Genomic DNA, 15168 nt, shown 5'->3' with positions numbered 1-15168 from the left:
CAAGGCACTGAAGTTGATTCTAATTTTCACCACAACAAAGACTGGCACAATAAAAAGCTCACATAAGTCTTTTGGACTCTAAGTCATCATTTTCTTCAGTTGGTAAAAAGAGTAGTTGCAAGTCAAAGAACAGAGAAGACATTTACCTGGCATCAGTTCCATGCTCCCCCACTTGTAATCATCTTCATACTCCATTCAACCTCTTTTGATGTAGGGTCAGACCCTGACAGAAGTGGTGCTTGTGACTTAGGTTAAGGCAAAGAGTTCATTTCATACCTCTGATCATAAGGATGGATTTAGAGAATGAAGGGCATCTTTAAACTGATCTCGTAAAAATGAAATTTAGGAATTTTGATGAAAATTCTGAGACAACTTATTCTCTCTTGCCACATATATAAGAACAACATAGTACTGAGAAATGTCAGGACTGTCTATATGAGTTTGCTCTGACTACCATAACAAAGCATGACAGGTTGGGTGACTTAGGAATTTATCTTTTCACAGCTCTGGAGCCTAGAAAACAAGACACGGGCTGAGTTAGTTCTTTCTAAGGGCCAAGAGAGAAGGATGGCGTCCAAGCCTCTCTGACTGGTACATGGCCACCTTCTCCATGTGCCTTCACACCATCTCCCCTACATGGGTTCCTGGGTTCGGATTTCCTCTTTTATTAATAATAACCTAACTGGGGCCAGGGATTTAGCTCAGTGGTTTCGCCGCCTGCTGCACAAGCACAAGGACCCGAGTTCAATCCCCGGTACCAAAAATAATAATAATAATAATAATAATAACCTAACTAAGAACACCAGCCCTATTCAAGAGCTCAACCTCAAGGACCTCATTTTGAGTCAGTTGCCTCTTTGAAGACCTTATCTCCAAATATGGGTGTATTCTGAGGTTCTAGGTGCTAAGATTTTCAAAGTATGAATGGAGGAGGGTGGCACATCATCTGGCTCACACTGTGGAATTATCTCAGTATCACAAGTGGAGGCAGCCCCAGGACAGAGGGGGAACTGAGAGTCCGTAAGAAACTGGGCTCTTGGTGAGCTAGACTCACTTGAAACCAATGTTTCTGCCTGAATCCCTCAACTGAACTTCATAGGCAATAATTTGCTTGAATTATGTAAGCAAGATTAAATGGGGTTTGGGGCTTTTGACCAAAGGAATTTTGGAGTGACTATGAAAGTGTGATTAGTACTGCTCAGTTAACATCATTCAAATCAGTTTAACAAACTTTCTCATCAACAACATGAAAACGTGTTCATGTTCCAACACTGTAATCAAGAATTATGTATAAGCTCATATAAAATTGCCATTCTTTCTAGTAAGAATAAAAATGTCTTTGTTTTGATAATTTTTCCTAATTACAAGGAGGTTCAGCATCTTTTCCCTTGTTTATTGGTCATTTTGGTTTTGTGAAATGACATTTTGCCAATAATTTCTTTTAGCTACTTAGTAATTTTTATTGACTTCTAGAGTTCTATGGAGAAAACAAATACTTTTTCCTTCTCTGTCTCCATTTAAAAATTTCTATTTAGATTGATTTGTGTTGCATAGAAATTTCTATTGAATTATTAGTTGAGCTGACATGGTGGCACACACTTATAATCCCAGCATTTAGGAGGCTGAAGCAGGAGGATTGTCATGAGTTCGAGGCCAGTCTGAGCTACATAGTGAGTTCAAGGCCAGCCTGAACTACAAAGTGAAACCCTGTCTCAAAAAACAAAAAACAAACAAACAAAAAAAGAATTATTAGTTGATAAAATATTACCTTTTTCTTTCTAGTGTCTAGGTTTTATTTTTTCCTTAGAAATGGTATTCCCATGCCAAGATTACAAATACCATTAACCTATACTTTCAGCCATATTCCTTTATTGTTAAGCTTCCCCATATTTAGATCTTTAGTACATTTAGAATCTATTGAGAATGTTATGATATAGAAAATGTAATTTATTATAATGTATAGTCAATGTTCCTTAAATTGTTTAGTAAATGATTTGTGTCCAGTGATTTGAATTATCTATTTCATTATATCTCGGATTATCATATTTAGGGTGCTGTTTCTGGAAAAATCAATTCTGTTCCATTGATCTGTTGTGCTTACTTGTATACTAAAATCATCTGTATCATATAGTTAAATATTATTAAAAACAAAGTAAGATGACTTTGTAATAAAATGCTTGGAAGCAAAATCTTACCATATCGTTCTTTTTAAACATTTGTTGCATACTCTTTTCCATTTACAGAAATCAGCTATTCTGGGTAACCAAAAATTGTAGTAATTCCAGCCTCTACACAGGAGCATAGAGGGAAAGGGACATCACTCTCACCTTTGAAATCAAAAAAGCTGAACTTCATTTAAAGAAAAAAGTGTCCTTTTTTTTTAACCATTAGAGAGCTGAGGGCCAATGAATAGTCCCCAACATCTAAGAAGAGAAGATACCTGCAGAAGGAAAGGAGATGCTCCATTTCATTCATCTGGAATACACATCAAGCAGATAAGGTAAGAAAAATTAAGCTAGAATAGCTGAAAAGTTGGTAAAGTCTGAGCCTGAGCCACCAGGACAATGTGAAAATCACGGGGGCTGTAGAAATTGTCCACATCTTCTTGCAGTCTATCTCTCCATGAATCTCAAATTGTTTGCTCACAAAAAGGATTGGGAAGTCAAAGAAGTGTGCAACTGGGGAAAAGCAGCTGAGTGAGGCAGGAAAGGACACTGCCCGATCCCCTCCCTTGTCTTCATGAAGAAACACAAGCTAATCAAAACGTATGTGAGAACGTCTACATAGCATTCAGACATAGCATTTACACAGAGTTTTTAGATTTAACACCAAAGATATCACCCACAAAGAAAAAAATGATATTTAGAGTTTTTAAAACTTAAAATAATTTTTGATGGGAAAGATCCCATTAAAAGGATGAAATAACAAATCACAGTCCTCTTAAAAAGCTATGTCCACAATACAGAAAAACAAAATCAATAATAAGTGAAACATTTAATTAAAAATGGACAAAGATCTGAATGAACACTTCAGTAAAGGTGGTTATTGAATGACCAATGACCATATATAACATTCAACATATTGATTAGGGAATTCAAATTAAACAAAATACTACCACTAGACACATAATAAAATATCCTCCAAATGATTTTTTAAAAGGTGAAAATATCTAGCACTGACATAAATGTGGAGCAACTGGAACTTTTGTAAATTGCTGGTGGAAGTTCCAAATGTCATAGCCACTTTAGAAACAGAGATATGGCAGTTTCTTATAAAATTAAATATGCTCCTGTTCCACACACACACAAACATTGTATACTAATATTTACAGGAACATTATTTGTAAGCACCAAAAGTTAGGAAAAAATCCAGATCTTTCACCTAGTAAATTTTAAAAATATGTGTTTTTCATAAAATGGAATATTATTCAGCAAGGAAATGTAACAAATTATTGATTCCCACAATAACATACACAAACCATATATACATTTTACTGAGTTAAAGAAGCCAGACCCAAAAACCTACATGAAGTCTTCAGACGACACCAAAAACGGCAACAGTATAAAAACTAAAACTGGATCATTGGCTTCCTGCATTGTTATTCAGGAGAAGGGTTGTCTACCTAAGGGAATTTGGGGACAAATGTGTCAGCAGTGCTCGATCTCACACTTGACAAAACCTAAAGCCACAAAATATAAAATATGCAACATATAAATTTTTATTTTTTATTTCTCCATTTTACTGTGTATATTTGAGGTTTACAACATGATTCTTTCGGGGCACATATTGCTATGGCCTGGGTCTCCACTTTCCCCTAAAGGCCCGTGTACTTTTTTTCTTTTTGGTACCAGGGATTGAACTTGGGTCCTTGTGCTTGTGAGGCAGGTGGCGGAACCACTGAGCTAAATCCCCAGCCCAAAGGCCCATGTATTAAAGGCTTAGTTCTCAGTTTGGCATTCCAGGAAGGTTATGAATTTCTAGGAGATGGAGCCTAGTGGAAGGAAGTTGGGTCGCTGAGGGCAGGCCCTTGGGATATTGGGACCCCAGCCTATTCCGTGAGGGAATATTCCTTGAGGAATAAGCACCTCAGCCTATTCCTTTCTTTCCCTATTTGCTTCCCAGCTGCCCTGAGGTGCAGTTTCCCTCCACCAGGCACTTCTGCCATAATGAACTGGGCTATCACAGGCTCAAAGCAGCAAGGCCATGTACTCATAGACTGAAACCTCCAAAGCTTTGAGCCAAAAGGATCCTTTCCTCCTTTTATGTTGATTTTTCTCAGATATTTGTTACAGGAATAGAAAAGGTAAATAATACACATGTAATAATATAGTGATTACTACAGGATGAAATTAACACAACAATCATCTCAATTAATTCTGATGACAAAAGTGACTAAAGTCTACTTATTTAGGAGAAATTTTAAAATAATAAAAGAATTAATAAAATAATTTTATGAACTGTAATTCTATATTTGTACGTCATATCTCTAAAGTTATTTATCCTATATACCTGTTTCTATGTGCCCTTTGACTTACACCATTCTATCTCCTACTCCTTTTTCATTTATTACTGTTTGCTGTTTTATTCTCTATCTCTATACTTTTTACCTTTTTATATATGTACCCCATAGACAAGTGATATCATGCCTTTTTTCTATGCCCGGTTTATTTCACTTCATACCATCTTCCAGATCTATGTTGTTCCAAATGGAAGGATATCCATTTTTAAGGCTCATTAATAGTTCACATTATCTCTATCCAATTGTCTGTCAACAGATATATAGGTTGTTCCCATATCTTGGCTATTGTGAATAGTGCTGCAATGAATATGAAAGTATAATGTTATAATATTATATATATATTATATATAATATTATAATCTTATAATATTATAATAATATTATAAGGTGTAATTTCATCTCATTTAGGCATACATTCAGAATAGGAATTGCTGGGTCATATGGCAGTTCTAGTTTTAATTTTATAAGAACACTCCATACTGTTTCTATATGATCAGTCTTTCTTCTCACCAACCCTTTTTCCAACAACTTCACCAACACTTTTTATCTCTTGTCTTACTGATAACAGCCATCCTAGTTGGTGCAAACTGGTGTGTTATAGTATTTATCATGTATACTTTCCTGATGATTGGTAATATTGAACATCTTTTCTTATAATTGTTAGCCATTTTATATCTTGTTTGGAGAAATGTCTGTTTATAACCTTTTCCCTTTTGGAAACCCAGTTATTTGTTTTCCTGCTATTGAATTGTAAGTGATCTTTATGCATTTTAGATATTGACCCCTTATCAGATATGTGTTTGGAATTTGTTTTTCTCAGTCCTCAAGTTGCCTTTCTTTTTTTTTTTTTATTGTTTCTTTTGTTATCCAGGAGCTTTTTAGTTTGATGTAACCCCATTTACATAATTTGGTTTTGTAGCTTGTGCTGTAGGGGTAATAACCAAAATATCACTGTCAAGGCCAATGTCATGGGACAATTCCCTTAGGCTCTGCCACAGGAGTTTTTTGATTTAAGGTATTAAATTTAGTTATTTTATACATTTGGAGTTGTGTGTATAGTGTAAGATAAGAATCTATTTTCATTATTTTGTAGATGGAAATCCAATTCTATCAGAACCATTTTTTGAAGATTGTTTTCCTCTATCATGTCCACTTTGTGTCCCTGTCAAAAATTAGTTGAATATATATGTTTGAATGTATTTCTGGGGCTTGTCATTGTTCTTTCTTTGTCTATGTCTCTGTTTTGATGCCAATATCATACTGTTTTGATTAAAATATATTCTAATACAATTTTAAGTGATGAAGTTTGCTTCCAAGTTTGTTTTTCTCTCTTAGTATTAAGTTGGCTATTCAGTAGTGTTTACAATTCCATAAAAATTATAAAATCATTTTTATATTTCTCTGAAGAATGCTACTGGAATTTTGATATGGATTTTATTATACCTGTATATTTCCTTTGAGTAGCAGGGACTTTTAATATTTTTTTGATCCATGAATACAAGGTAAGTTTTCATTTATTTGTGTCTTTGTTAATGAAGCCAATATTTTTAAAAAATTAGTCAAGTGGGCCGGAGATTTAGCTCAGTGGTTCCACCACCTGCCCCACAAGCGCAAGGACCCAAGTTCAATCCCTGGTACAATAAAAAAAAAAAAAAAATTAGTCAACCAAGTTGTGCGTCTATGGAGCTGGATTAGCTATGGCAAATGAATTTATGTTATGGTCATATTTATGGCAATGAGAAGAAGGAACATGGTTAACTTTGAAAATAGTATTGCCAATGGATATCATGAAACTAAAGATGAAAAGAGTCAAACCACTATAGTGATAAATTGTTTTCTCCCAAAATCTAGGTTAGAAGTCTGATCCTACTTTGTTTTTATATTTTCATTGAATAAATTAGTTAAAAGGAAACCAGAGTAAGTAGTTTTAATTAAGAAAGTGAAAAAACCTAGAATAAATACTGTGGGACTAGATAAATTACAGGGGTATAAATACAGAAAGGTTGCTTAAAAATATAGATGACAATGGTGACTATGGTGATGATAGATATCTACATACACATGCACACATATATGCATGAGAGAAAGAGGAGCACAGCGCAGATGTGTGTGTCCTAATTTTACCTACTAATAGGAACTAGAAACACTGATACCCCAGTAACAGCGAACATGCTGGCACCCAGATCTTGGTTTCTAAATACCATTCTTTAATCAAAGGAATGAGAGCTTTTTGGACAAATGGTTTAGTTCAAAGTTTGGGCAGTAAAACAAATGAACCTAGTGCATCTTCCAGTCCAAAAAAGGAAGTCCTCAAAGACAAAAAGATAGGAACATATCAAAAGACATTAAACTCTGACAGGGGATTTAGCACACTGATGATGCTGCCTGCCTCACAAGCACAAGGTCCCAAATTTGATCCCCAGTACAAAAAGGAAAAAAAAATGTAAAACTCAATATGATAGTCAACTGATTGTGTCAATTTGAGTAAGAAATGTCCAACTAAATTGGATCAGCATAATTCTGGGTGTGGCTGCAGGGATTTACTGAAGACCAAAATCCACCCTGGGTGTGAGTGGCCCCAACCAATAGCCTTGTAGCCCAAATGGAATAAAAGGAAATCAAAGAAGGAAGGCTTACTTCTATTTCTTTGGAGGAGCTCCAGTCTTCACCTTCACTTGGATGTCATCTCCTGGCTTCCAGTGCACACTCTTCAGGCTTCCAGCACAGACCCTTCAGCCTCCTGATATGAATTCGCAAGGGACACTCCAGTGAGCTCCAGGCCTTTAACCTTTGGCTGGATCCTTTGTACCTCCAGTGGACAGACAGCCCTTTGGCACTCTTTCACATCTGACTCTGTGGGCAGCCATTGTAAGCCTACCTTGTAAATCTTTATATATTTATATATCTTTCATTAAATCTGTTTCTCTAGTGAGCACTGACTGGTATACCCAACATGAAAACTTCTAATGGTCAATAATAAAACACCTTGAGCAACAAAATAAAGATTATATTGAGTTATAATCCAAAAATAATATACATATCCACTAATTCATAGAATATGGATATAAATAAAAACAAATAAATAAATAAATAAATAAATAAATACCATGATTTGTCCTTACATAAGAATACCAATTAATAAATGTAAAAAAATAAAGAAAACACAAAGCCACTTTTGGAACAACACATGTAATCATTGCTGTGGGCAAGATCCACCAATAGAGGCTAAAAATTAGTGGATGAAAGTAAGCAGAAACAAGCTAAGCAACTCTTTGATAGAAAAACAAATCAAATGAGTATAATTTACTACCTTTAAGGAGTTTATTATATAAATTATATAAACTACTTTTAGTAGATGTTGTAAAGCATAAGAGCAACTATACAAACAGTTTCAATTTATTAATTTAGTAATTGCAAAGGAATAAATAGTTATTTTAGAGTGCAGAATCATGGAAGATACCATTTTAATCAAGTGATCATGTTTAATGTCACCAATAATACAAACCAACATCATGTGCCCCCTAGGATGATGTCCTGAGAAGGTATATCACCTCATGGTATCCTTCTCAAGAAGCATAACCCACAATCTAATGAAGAGAAAAGTTTAGACAGACCCAGATTGAGAGAGTCTACAAATAAGTGACAAATATTACTCAAAAGTGTCCAAGTCATGAAAGATGGTGGAATAAAGTTTCTGTCACACATTAATGGAAAGTAAGGAGGCATAACAATGAAGTATAGTATCATGAATGGAATCATCACAGAACAGAAAAATCAGTGAAATTGAAGGAGTTCTTCATTTGAGTTAGTAGGGTATATTAAGGTTAGTTTCTTCATTTTGATAAATCTTCTGAGCTTATTTAAGATGTTAGTTTAAGGAGAAGCTGGGTTAAAGGTAAATGAGAATCTGTATTATTTTTGTAAACTCTTCTGTAAGCTTAAAATTATCCCAACATAAACAGTTAAATTTCAAAACAAACACTGTGAGAAGGATGTTGATTGAAGCTGAATTGAAATTATGGATTAATTTTAAAACTGAAATTTTTGTGATAGTTCACTCTTACATCCAGATACCAAGGTTTATTCCACTTATTTGGGGTTTTCTGCTTCTTTTATTTTAACACAGTTCTATCAATTCTTCAATACTAGTTTATATTATTTTAAGTTTCTTTTGAATATTTCATAATTATATTTCTATTATTAAAATTGTATTTTCTATTGGTTCCTAATGTGTGTCCATTCATTGTTAAGCTACCATTTTTTGTTAAAATAATGTTTGGAAGTTTTATTGAACTCTCTTATGAAAGACTTAAGGCTTTTCAACTTTTTGTCAGGATTTTCTAAGTAAATAGTCATAAAAATTTGCAAATATTGACAGTTTCTTTCCTTCTGATATTTATTTTCTATAAACTTATTTTATTAGTTAAGTTCTACAGAATAAACAATAACAGTGGTAGGTATTATACTCTTATTCCTGACTTTAGTTTGAGTGCCTACTATATAATTGGGTGGATTCTATTATTTTTTATATCTATGAGTTATAGAATTCATTTGTTCTTCAAGTACTAGCACTTTTCACTTTTTAAATTGTATTTAATGTGCTTCCCATCATTATTAATAATTTTATAATATTTAATCTTTACCCAAAATGAACTAAAATGTTAAGTATGCTTTAATTTCTGATCTTCACCAATCACTCTCTTATTTTTTGGAAAATAATTTGGAATTTGATTTCCATCCTTGGTAGAGTAAATCCTCAGTAATTCATTTAAAACTTTGGTTTGTGGTAAATTCTCTGCTCCTATTATGGCTGAGTATGTTTCCCCGGCCCCTCTTTTTAAAAGATAGTTTCACTGAATGTAAAAAGAAATTCACCTTCCAATTTACATTCCCCCAGTGTTTTGAAGAAAATTCTTCCTTTTCCTCCAGTATTTTTGTTGAAAATGGGGAGTCTAATGCCAGCCTGAAGATTATTCTTTATAGTTAACCCAAATTTTGTTCTGCAGAAGGTTAAGGCTTTCTCAATTACTTTCTTTCCTTGATTACTCTTATATTTTGATGAATGTAGGCCTACCTAGATTGATTCATAATGGTCTAGACTGATCAATCCTAAGAAATATTGTTTATGTCCTAAGCCAAGTAAACATGTCTCCTTCACTAACTAGCTTTTAATGAAATTCTAGTTCTAAGAACCTGAGCTATGCTATATTCTTGTGGGAGGTGAAAAAGATGGCATAAATTTAAGAGGCTTTTTAAAAAAACAATTGTTAGTAATTTATTGTTTACATATCTATTTCTTTTTCCTCCTAACAACTATAAGTGGATAGAGAACTGGCCTTCTTAGATAGCCAACATACCCATTCTTAGAATAACTTGCATCAAATCTACCAAATTTATTTGACAAGTGAAGTATGGCACAATTTACTTGTAACAAATAGTGGAACTGGCTAACCCAAGAAGAGTGACCGACAAAGTTGTTCCATAGCCAATTCCATAGCCTTCTTTTGCTGTCCACTTTCTTTGACTCTGAATTACATTAGAGTTCCACTAAAAAGAAAATCACATATTTTGGAGCTGACTTCATATGCTTATATCTTACAAGAATGACTCAATTGATTTTTTTCCCTGATGATAATATTCCATGTACCTTTTCCATGATGCTATCTTTTCTATATTTTTGCATATTATTTAGTTAAAATCTGGAGAGGGACAAAAGGCAATGTCAAACAGCAACTTCAAACTATAAATGTATTTTTAATAGAAAAAAGACAAAATGAAATATACCTTAATTTTATGACCTCTAATAATCACAAGATAGAACAAAAAGATGACAGGAGAGACATAGGTAAAGAGAGTGTAAAATTAGAGAGCTATTTTGTTAACATAAACAGATAAAATAATTTAGAAGAAAAGACATTAGAAATAATAGTGAATACACAAAAATGTTCTGAAATTCATAAAAATAGACATCTAGATGCCAAAACTAGAATAAAAGTAAGGTATACACAGAAGAGAAAACTAAAAGTCACCTTCAGATAAAAATGGAAAGTCAAAAATAAAATGTGCCCATGTACACACACTCGCCGACACTCATGAATGGGTGTACAAGCCATCCACATGGAGAAAAAGAAACAAACAATCTATCAATCATTTCCTAGGAAAGAAGGTAATTTCATTCCTTTCCCTGTTCAGAGGTGCTAGAAAGTTTAGTTCTATCTTCTGTTTCGCTTTTATTCCCCATAAGAGCTCCTGTGGAATATATTTTTAAGCAAGGTAAAGAAAATGCAAATGGAAGCAGAATTTGTTAAAATAAATGAAAATAACACACTATTAAAGATAAGAAATGCTGAGGCAATTGCCCTGCAGTTTCTCCAGATGTTCATTGTGCATCCAACAGAGATCCAACTAGTCTTCCACATACTATTCACTGGTGACAGGCAGTTCCCTCAGGGTCTGGTACTCTTCCATCTGCAAAACAGCCAGAGGATTCAGGGGATGCTGTGCTTCTAATGGCTAGGTGAGTATGTGCCATTACCCCATCAGAGCAACCATGAAACCCCAATGTCTTATGTGGCTTCATTTTTATAATTTCTAGGAGGGAATATTCATTTCATTAATGGTTGGTGACCTGGTCTGTGTCATATGTGAATAAACAATTACAGGTTGCAGATGTATTCTTGGAAGGCATTTCATATGAAAATTAGATAAGAAAAATGTGATAAGTTTAATGTAGAAAGCAATTACTGTCCTTGGTTGTACCAGAGAGTCCAAAAGTGATCTAAATATAACATGTCCAGGTCTCCAAAACTTAGAGTCACAAATTGAAAGGTCAACTACAAAAGGTGTCTTTCTTCCATATTTGGTGATAAGGCAATAACAAGTAGTTTAACAGAAAATGTTATATTTATGAAGAGCTAAAGGGAATATGGTAGAATTTCCTGAACTAAATGAATGTATCTCTGTCATTTGGCTATTGTGTTATGTTAGAATTTTACATAAAAAATCATAAAATGTGCACATAAAAGAAAACTAAAAATAGCATGTATATGGTATGTGTTTATTTCTTCCTCCTCAGGAACTAGACAATGCAAAGCTGATTAACAGTTCTGAGGTTCTCAGAGACACAGGCCCCCACCTACCATTTTGTTTGACCATGTTCCACATGCAATTTCCCTATCTCACTGATAATCTAAAATAGCTGCTGGAACTTTGTTCTTGACATCCACATACCAGGCCCCAGGAATGAATTATAAAGCATATATGTACAAAAGTCTGTCCTGGTTTTCAGTGATTTTTCTAATGAACTTCCTGGACGCCTCATCCAATAACTGTTTTTCACTTCAGTGGTCAAACGGGCATATGGCCACTACTTCCTAAAAAGTGGGCTAGGGAACAGTCTAAAGGGCTTCATTAGCACACCAAATTGTATTGTGGTTTTCTTCCTAAGGAGGAAGGTCACTGCTGCAGTGCCTGATCCATACGATTAATGAAATTAGTTTCAAAATAGGTCTTCGGTGGAGCAAGGCAACTTCCCTCAAGCATCAATTCTGTTTCTGGTGAGATTTTTTCTTCAAAAAATAAATCATTTCTATAATAAATTCATATAATAATATTTATTTATTTATCACAGAAATTCAGTACAAATTAAGAGGCCAAAAAGCAAGACTAAATTTACATAACAATACAGGATCCTTCAGTGGGACCCACAGGACTTACAGAGAGACATAGCAGCAATGACACTGTCAGTGTAGGATGTGCTAAGGCTTAATTTTGCCCTCTGCCACAGTCCTTGGTATTTGGGACTTATACCACCATTGAGGAGAAACAAACATGATCTGTGCCCTTTGCCCTTCCACTTAACAGAAGCTTTACAAATTAGAGGCTTTCTTGATCTTTGAACCAAAATGATACTCTGGGTTACACCCTTATGGGGCTAAGGGTAGGAAAAGTCATTACTGAGTTGTTCCTGAATCCTGTCATGGCCTCCAGGTAACCTTCATTCTGGAAACCACGTTTTCAGTGACAAATGACCCAAATGTTGTTCCTGACTTTAAAGGTCTTTATACTATGTAAAAAGGGAAGAGTGGATGTTTGGTACTGTTCTTATTATATAATTCTATAATTCTACTCTTATTAACTCATCACTCAACTGACCCAAGGAATCTCTGAATGAGCAGCAGAAACCAAATTACTGACGTGCAGATGGGCTACTGACAGGATTCGATGAATATTTGATCTGTTGGAGTTCATATATTTCTTCATCAAGATATGAAGCAATTGTATGACAGAATACAACTAATTATGACCACCTCTGCCAGGTTTTCAATTCAGCTACTTTTAGTCTCCTGCCTAAAATTTAAATGGAAGGATTAAACATGAAGTAGGACAGCAACATAAAAATGGAAAATGGAACATTTAAAATATTAACTCATTAAAATAATAATCATGTTGATGTATAACCAGGTTTTATTTCTAAAAACACATTATTTTTTAAGAGCCTCAAGCTTTCATTATGTTATAAATAATTTTCCCTACCATCTTTCAGAGGGGCATGCTCTGTCAGATTTAATAGAATCTATTTTCCTAAAGTTGTAGAAAAATGAGAGAAGACACCTACTTAGGCCACTAATACAATAAAAAATGATATGTGAGATACAGTATTAAGACAAAAAGGTAGAATTGAGCATACTAGATCATTTTTCCAGGATGTGCATTTTGTAGCTAGGTGTTTTGCAAAATTTAGTGGTAGTTCATGCTTAGATAGTTGAATGTTGTTTGTATTAGGGATTAGTCTATGCTACCAACAAGATTGAAAAGACAAGTCAAGGAACAAAAACTCTGAAAAAATTATTTGTAAGAAATGTAAGAAAGGATTAATAGGAATCAAACATAAAGACTACCTACAAATAAAAACATACTTTTACAGTGTTATTCATTGAAGAACTGCTTGTGGTAGTAAAATTGGAAAATAATATAAATATTTATAGATATAAAATACACATTTAAAACCACAAAATGATACATTTATACTATGTAAAATGTAAACAATCATGAGGATTAGGAGTTTCTTCTAATATTTCAATATTTGTTGAATAAATCAGTAAAACCCTGGATATGGAAATAGAAAATTACAGCATTTAAACAAAATTAGAAGTTCTGTTGTTTATTATTTATACGTAACAGTTACTGTGAGTCTTTAAAACAAATGAGTACCATAAACAAAATCTGATTTAAAAATGCAGTTTGTCATGATAAATAAGCAACAAGGTACCTAAGAGTATTAATCTGACCACATAGTGCAGTGCATAAGATATTAGAGTTTTCTTTCAGTCTCAGTGAAAAATTTTCTCAGCTTGAAACTTGACAAGCAACAATTTAATCTCTATGAGGAAATGTTAACAACTAAAATAAAATCTCAAGAATCACTTGTGGCACACCCTGATAGCTGTTAAAGCAACAGCCAACTGAGGATTTCTGGCCCACTGCTCCAAGGTATCAGATTACCAGCCCAGATGCCAAAGCTTTCATGCAATCACCACATCTCCTTTTCTTCCTCACATATCAAGAGAAATGTGTACAGAAATATGTACTGAAGGTACAGTAAATTCTAAGTAGGTGAATCTGAAAATGATAGGAGAAAAAAGTATGATGTTGGTTCCTATAAACATGAAAGGCAGGAGCTGAGCCTTCCAGGCTGCCATACCACTGCCCTCAGTGCTCAGGAGGTGAGCATAATGGGCGACAGCAACACACCTTCATGCCCCCAGTGAAATGAGAAGACATGTACAAAAGTCTCAAAACCAGACTTCCAAATCACCTAAAGCAATCCCAAAGGGAAACGAGATGGAACAATTAGATACTCAACCACCTGGACTATCTTAACTGGTAACAAAGAGGATCTGGAAAAAATGAAATCAGAAATAATTTCTCAGATAACAGTAGAGATTGTGTCCATAGTGCAAGATATGATTAATAAATCTAGAGCAGACACAGAAAAAAAAATAGAGGAGCTGAGAAATATGATGGAATCTCAACATAAGGAACAAATGGAATCCATAAAACAGATGCAAACAGATTTCCAGGAGATTAAAAACTACATTGAAAGTTTACACAGCAGAAGGAGCCAATTTGAGGACAGAATTTCAGATATAGAAGAAAGGATTGCAATTAGGGATGAGGAAAAGAAAAATTTCTTTACAATAAAAAGGGACAATGAGAAATAAATCCAGCAGCTGCTAGGCAATGCAAAGAAGAATAACATCAGACTGATTGGAGCCAGTGAAGAAACAGGAGAGAGTGGAGATGACATAAAAAAACTGTGCACAGAAGTGATGGCAGAAAACTTCCAAGCAGGGTAAAAAAAGTGACATACAAATAAGTGAGGCATATAGGACTCCAACTAACCTTGACAAAAACCAATCTATACATAGGCATATAATAGTTAAGATTCCAAAAACCCAACAGAAGAACAAAATCCTACAAGCTGTTAGAGAAAAGAAACAAATCACATACAAAGGAAAACCCATCAGAATCACAGCAGACTTCTCAACACAAACCCTCAAGGCAGGAAGAGCATGGAGTGACATATTTCAAGGTCTAAAGGAAAGCAACCTTTAACCCAGATTGATGTACTCTACAAAATTATCTTT

General features: G+C 34.2%; 1 long non-coding RNA gene across 1 annotated transcript in view; it reads right to left on the bottom strand.

Annotated features, from left to right (window-relative positions):
• LOC147829830 (uncharacterized) overlaps positions 1-15168 on the bottom strand; it is a 52488-nt gene that overhangs the window by 15614 nt on the left and 21706 nt on the right. Inside the window, exon 1 of the long non-coding RNA XR_015445936.1 lies at positions 7157-15168. This exon is cut by the window's right edge and continues 21706 nt beyond it. This is a non-coding gene — a long non-coding RNA (uncharacterized LOC147829830). The remainder of the gene's footprint in view (positions 1-7156) is intronic.

This window comes from Heterocephalus glaber, unplaced genomic scaffold, assembly GCF_053883595.1.
Source record: "Heterocephalus glaber isolate CG9 unplaced genomic scaffold, H.glaber_assembly_v1.0 deba00000347, whole genome shotgun sequence".
Classification (NCBI taxonomy): Eukaryota; Metazoa; Chordata; class Mammalia; order Rodentia; family Bathyergidae; genus Heterocephalus; species Heterocephalus glaber.
Note: the sequence above shows the minus strand (reverse complement) of the source record. Positions and strands in the feature narration are given on the sequence as shown.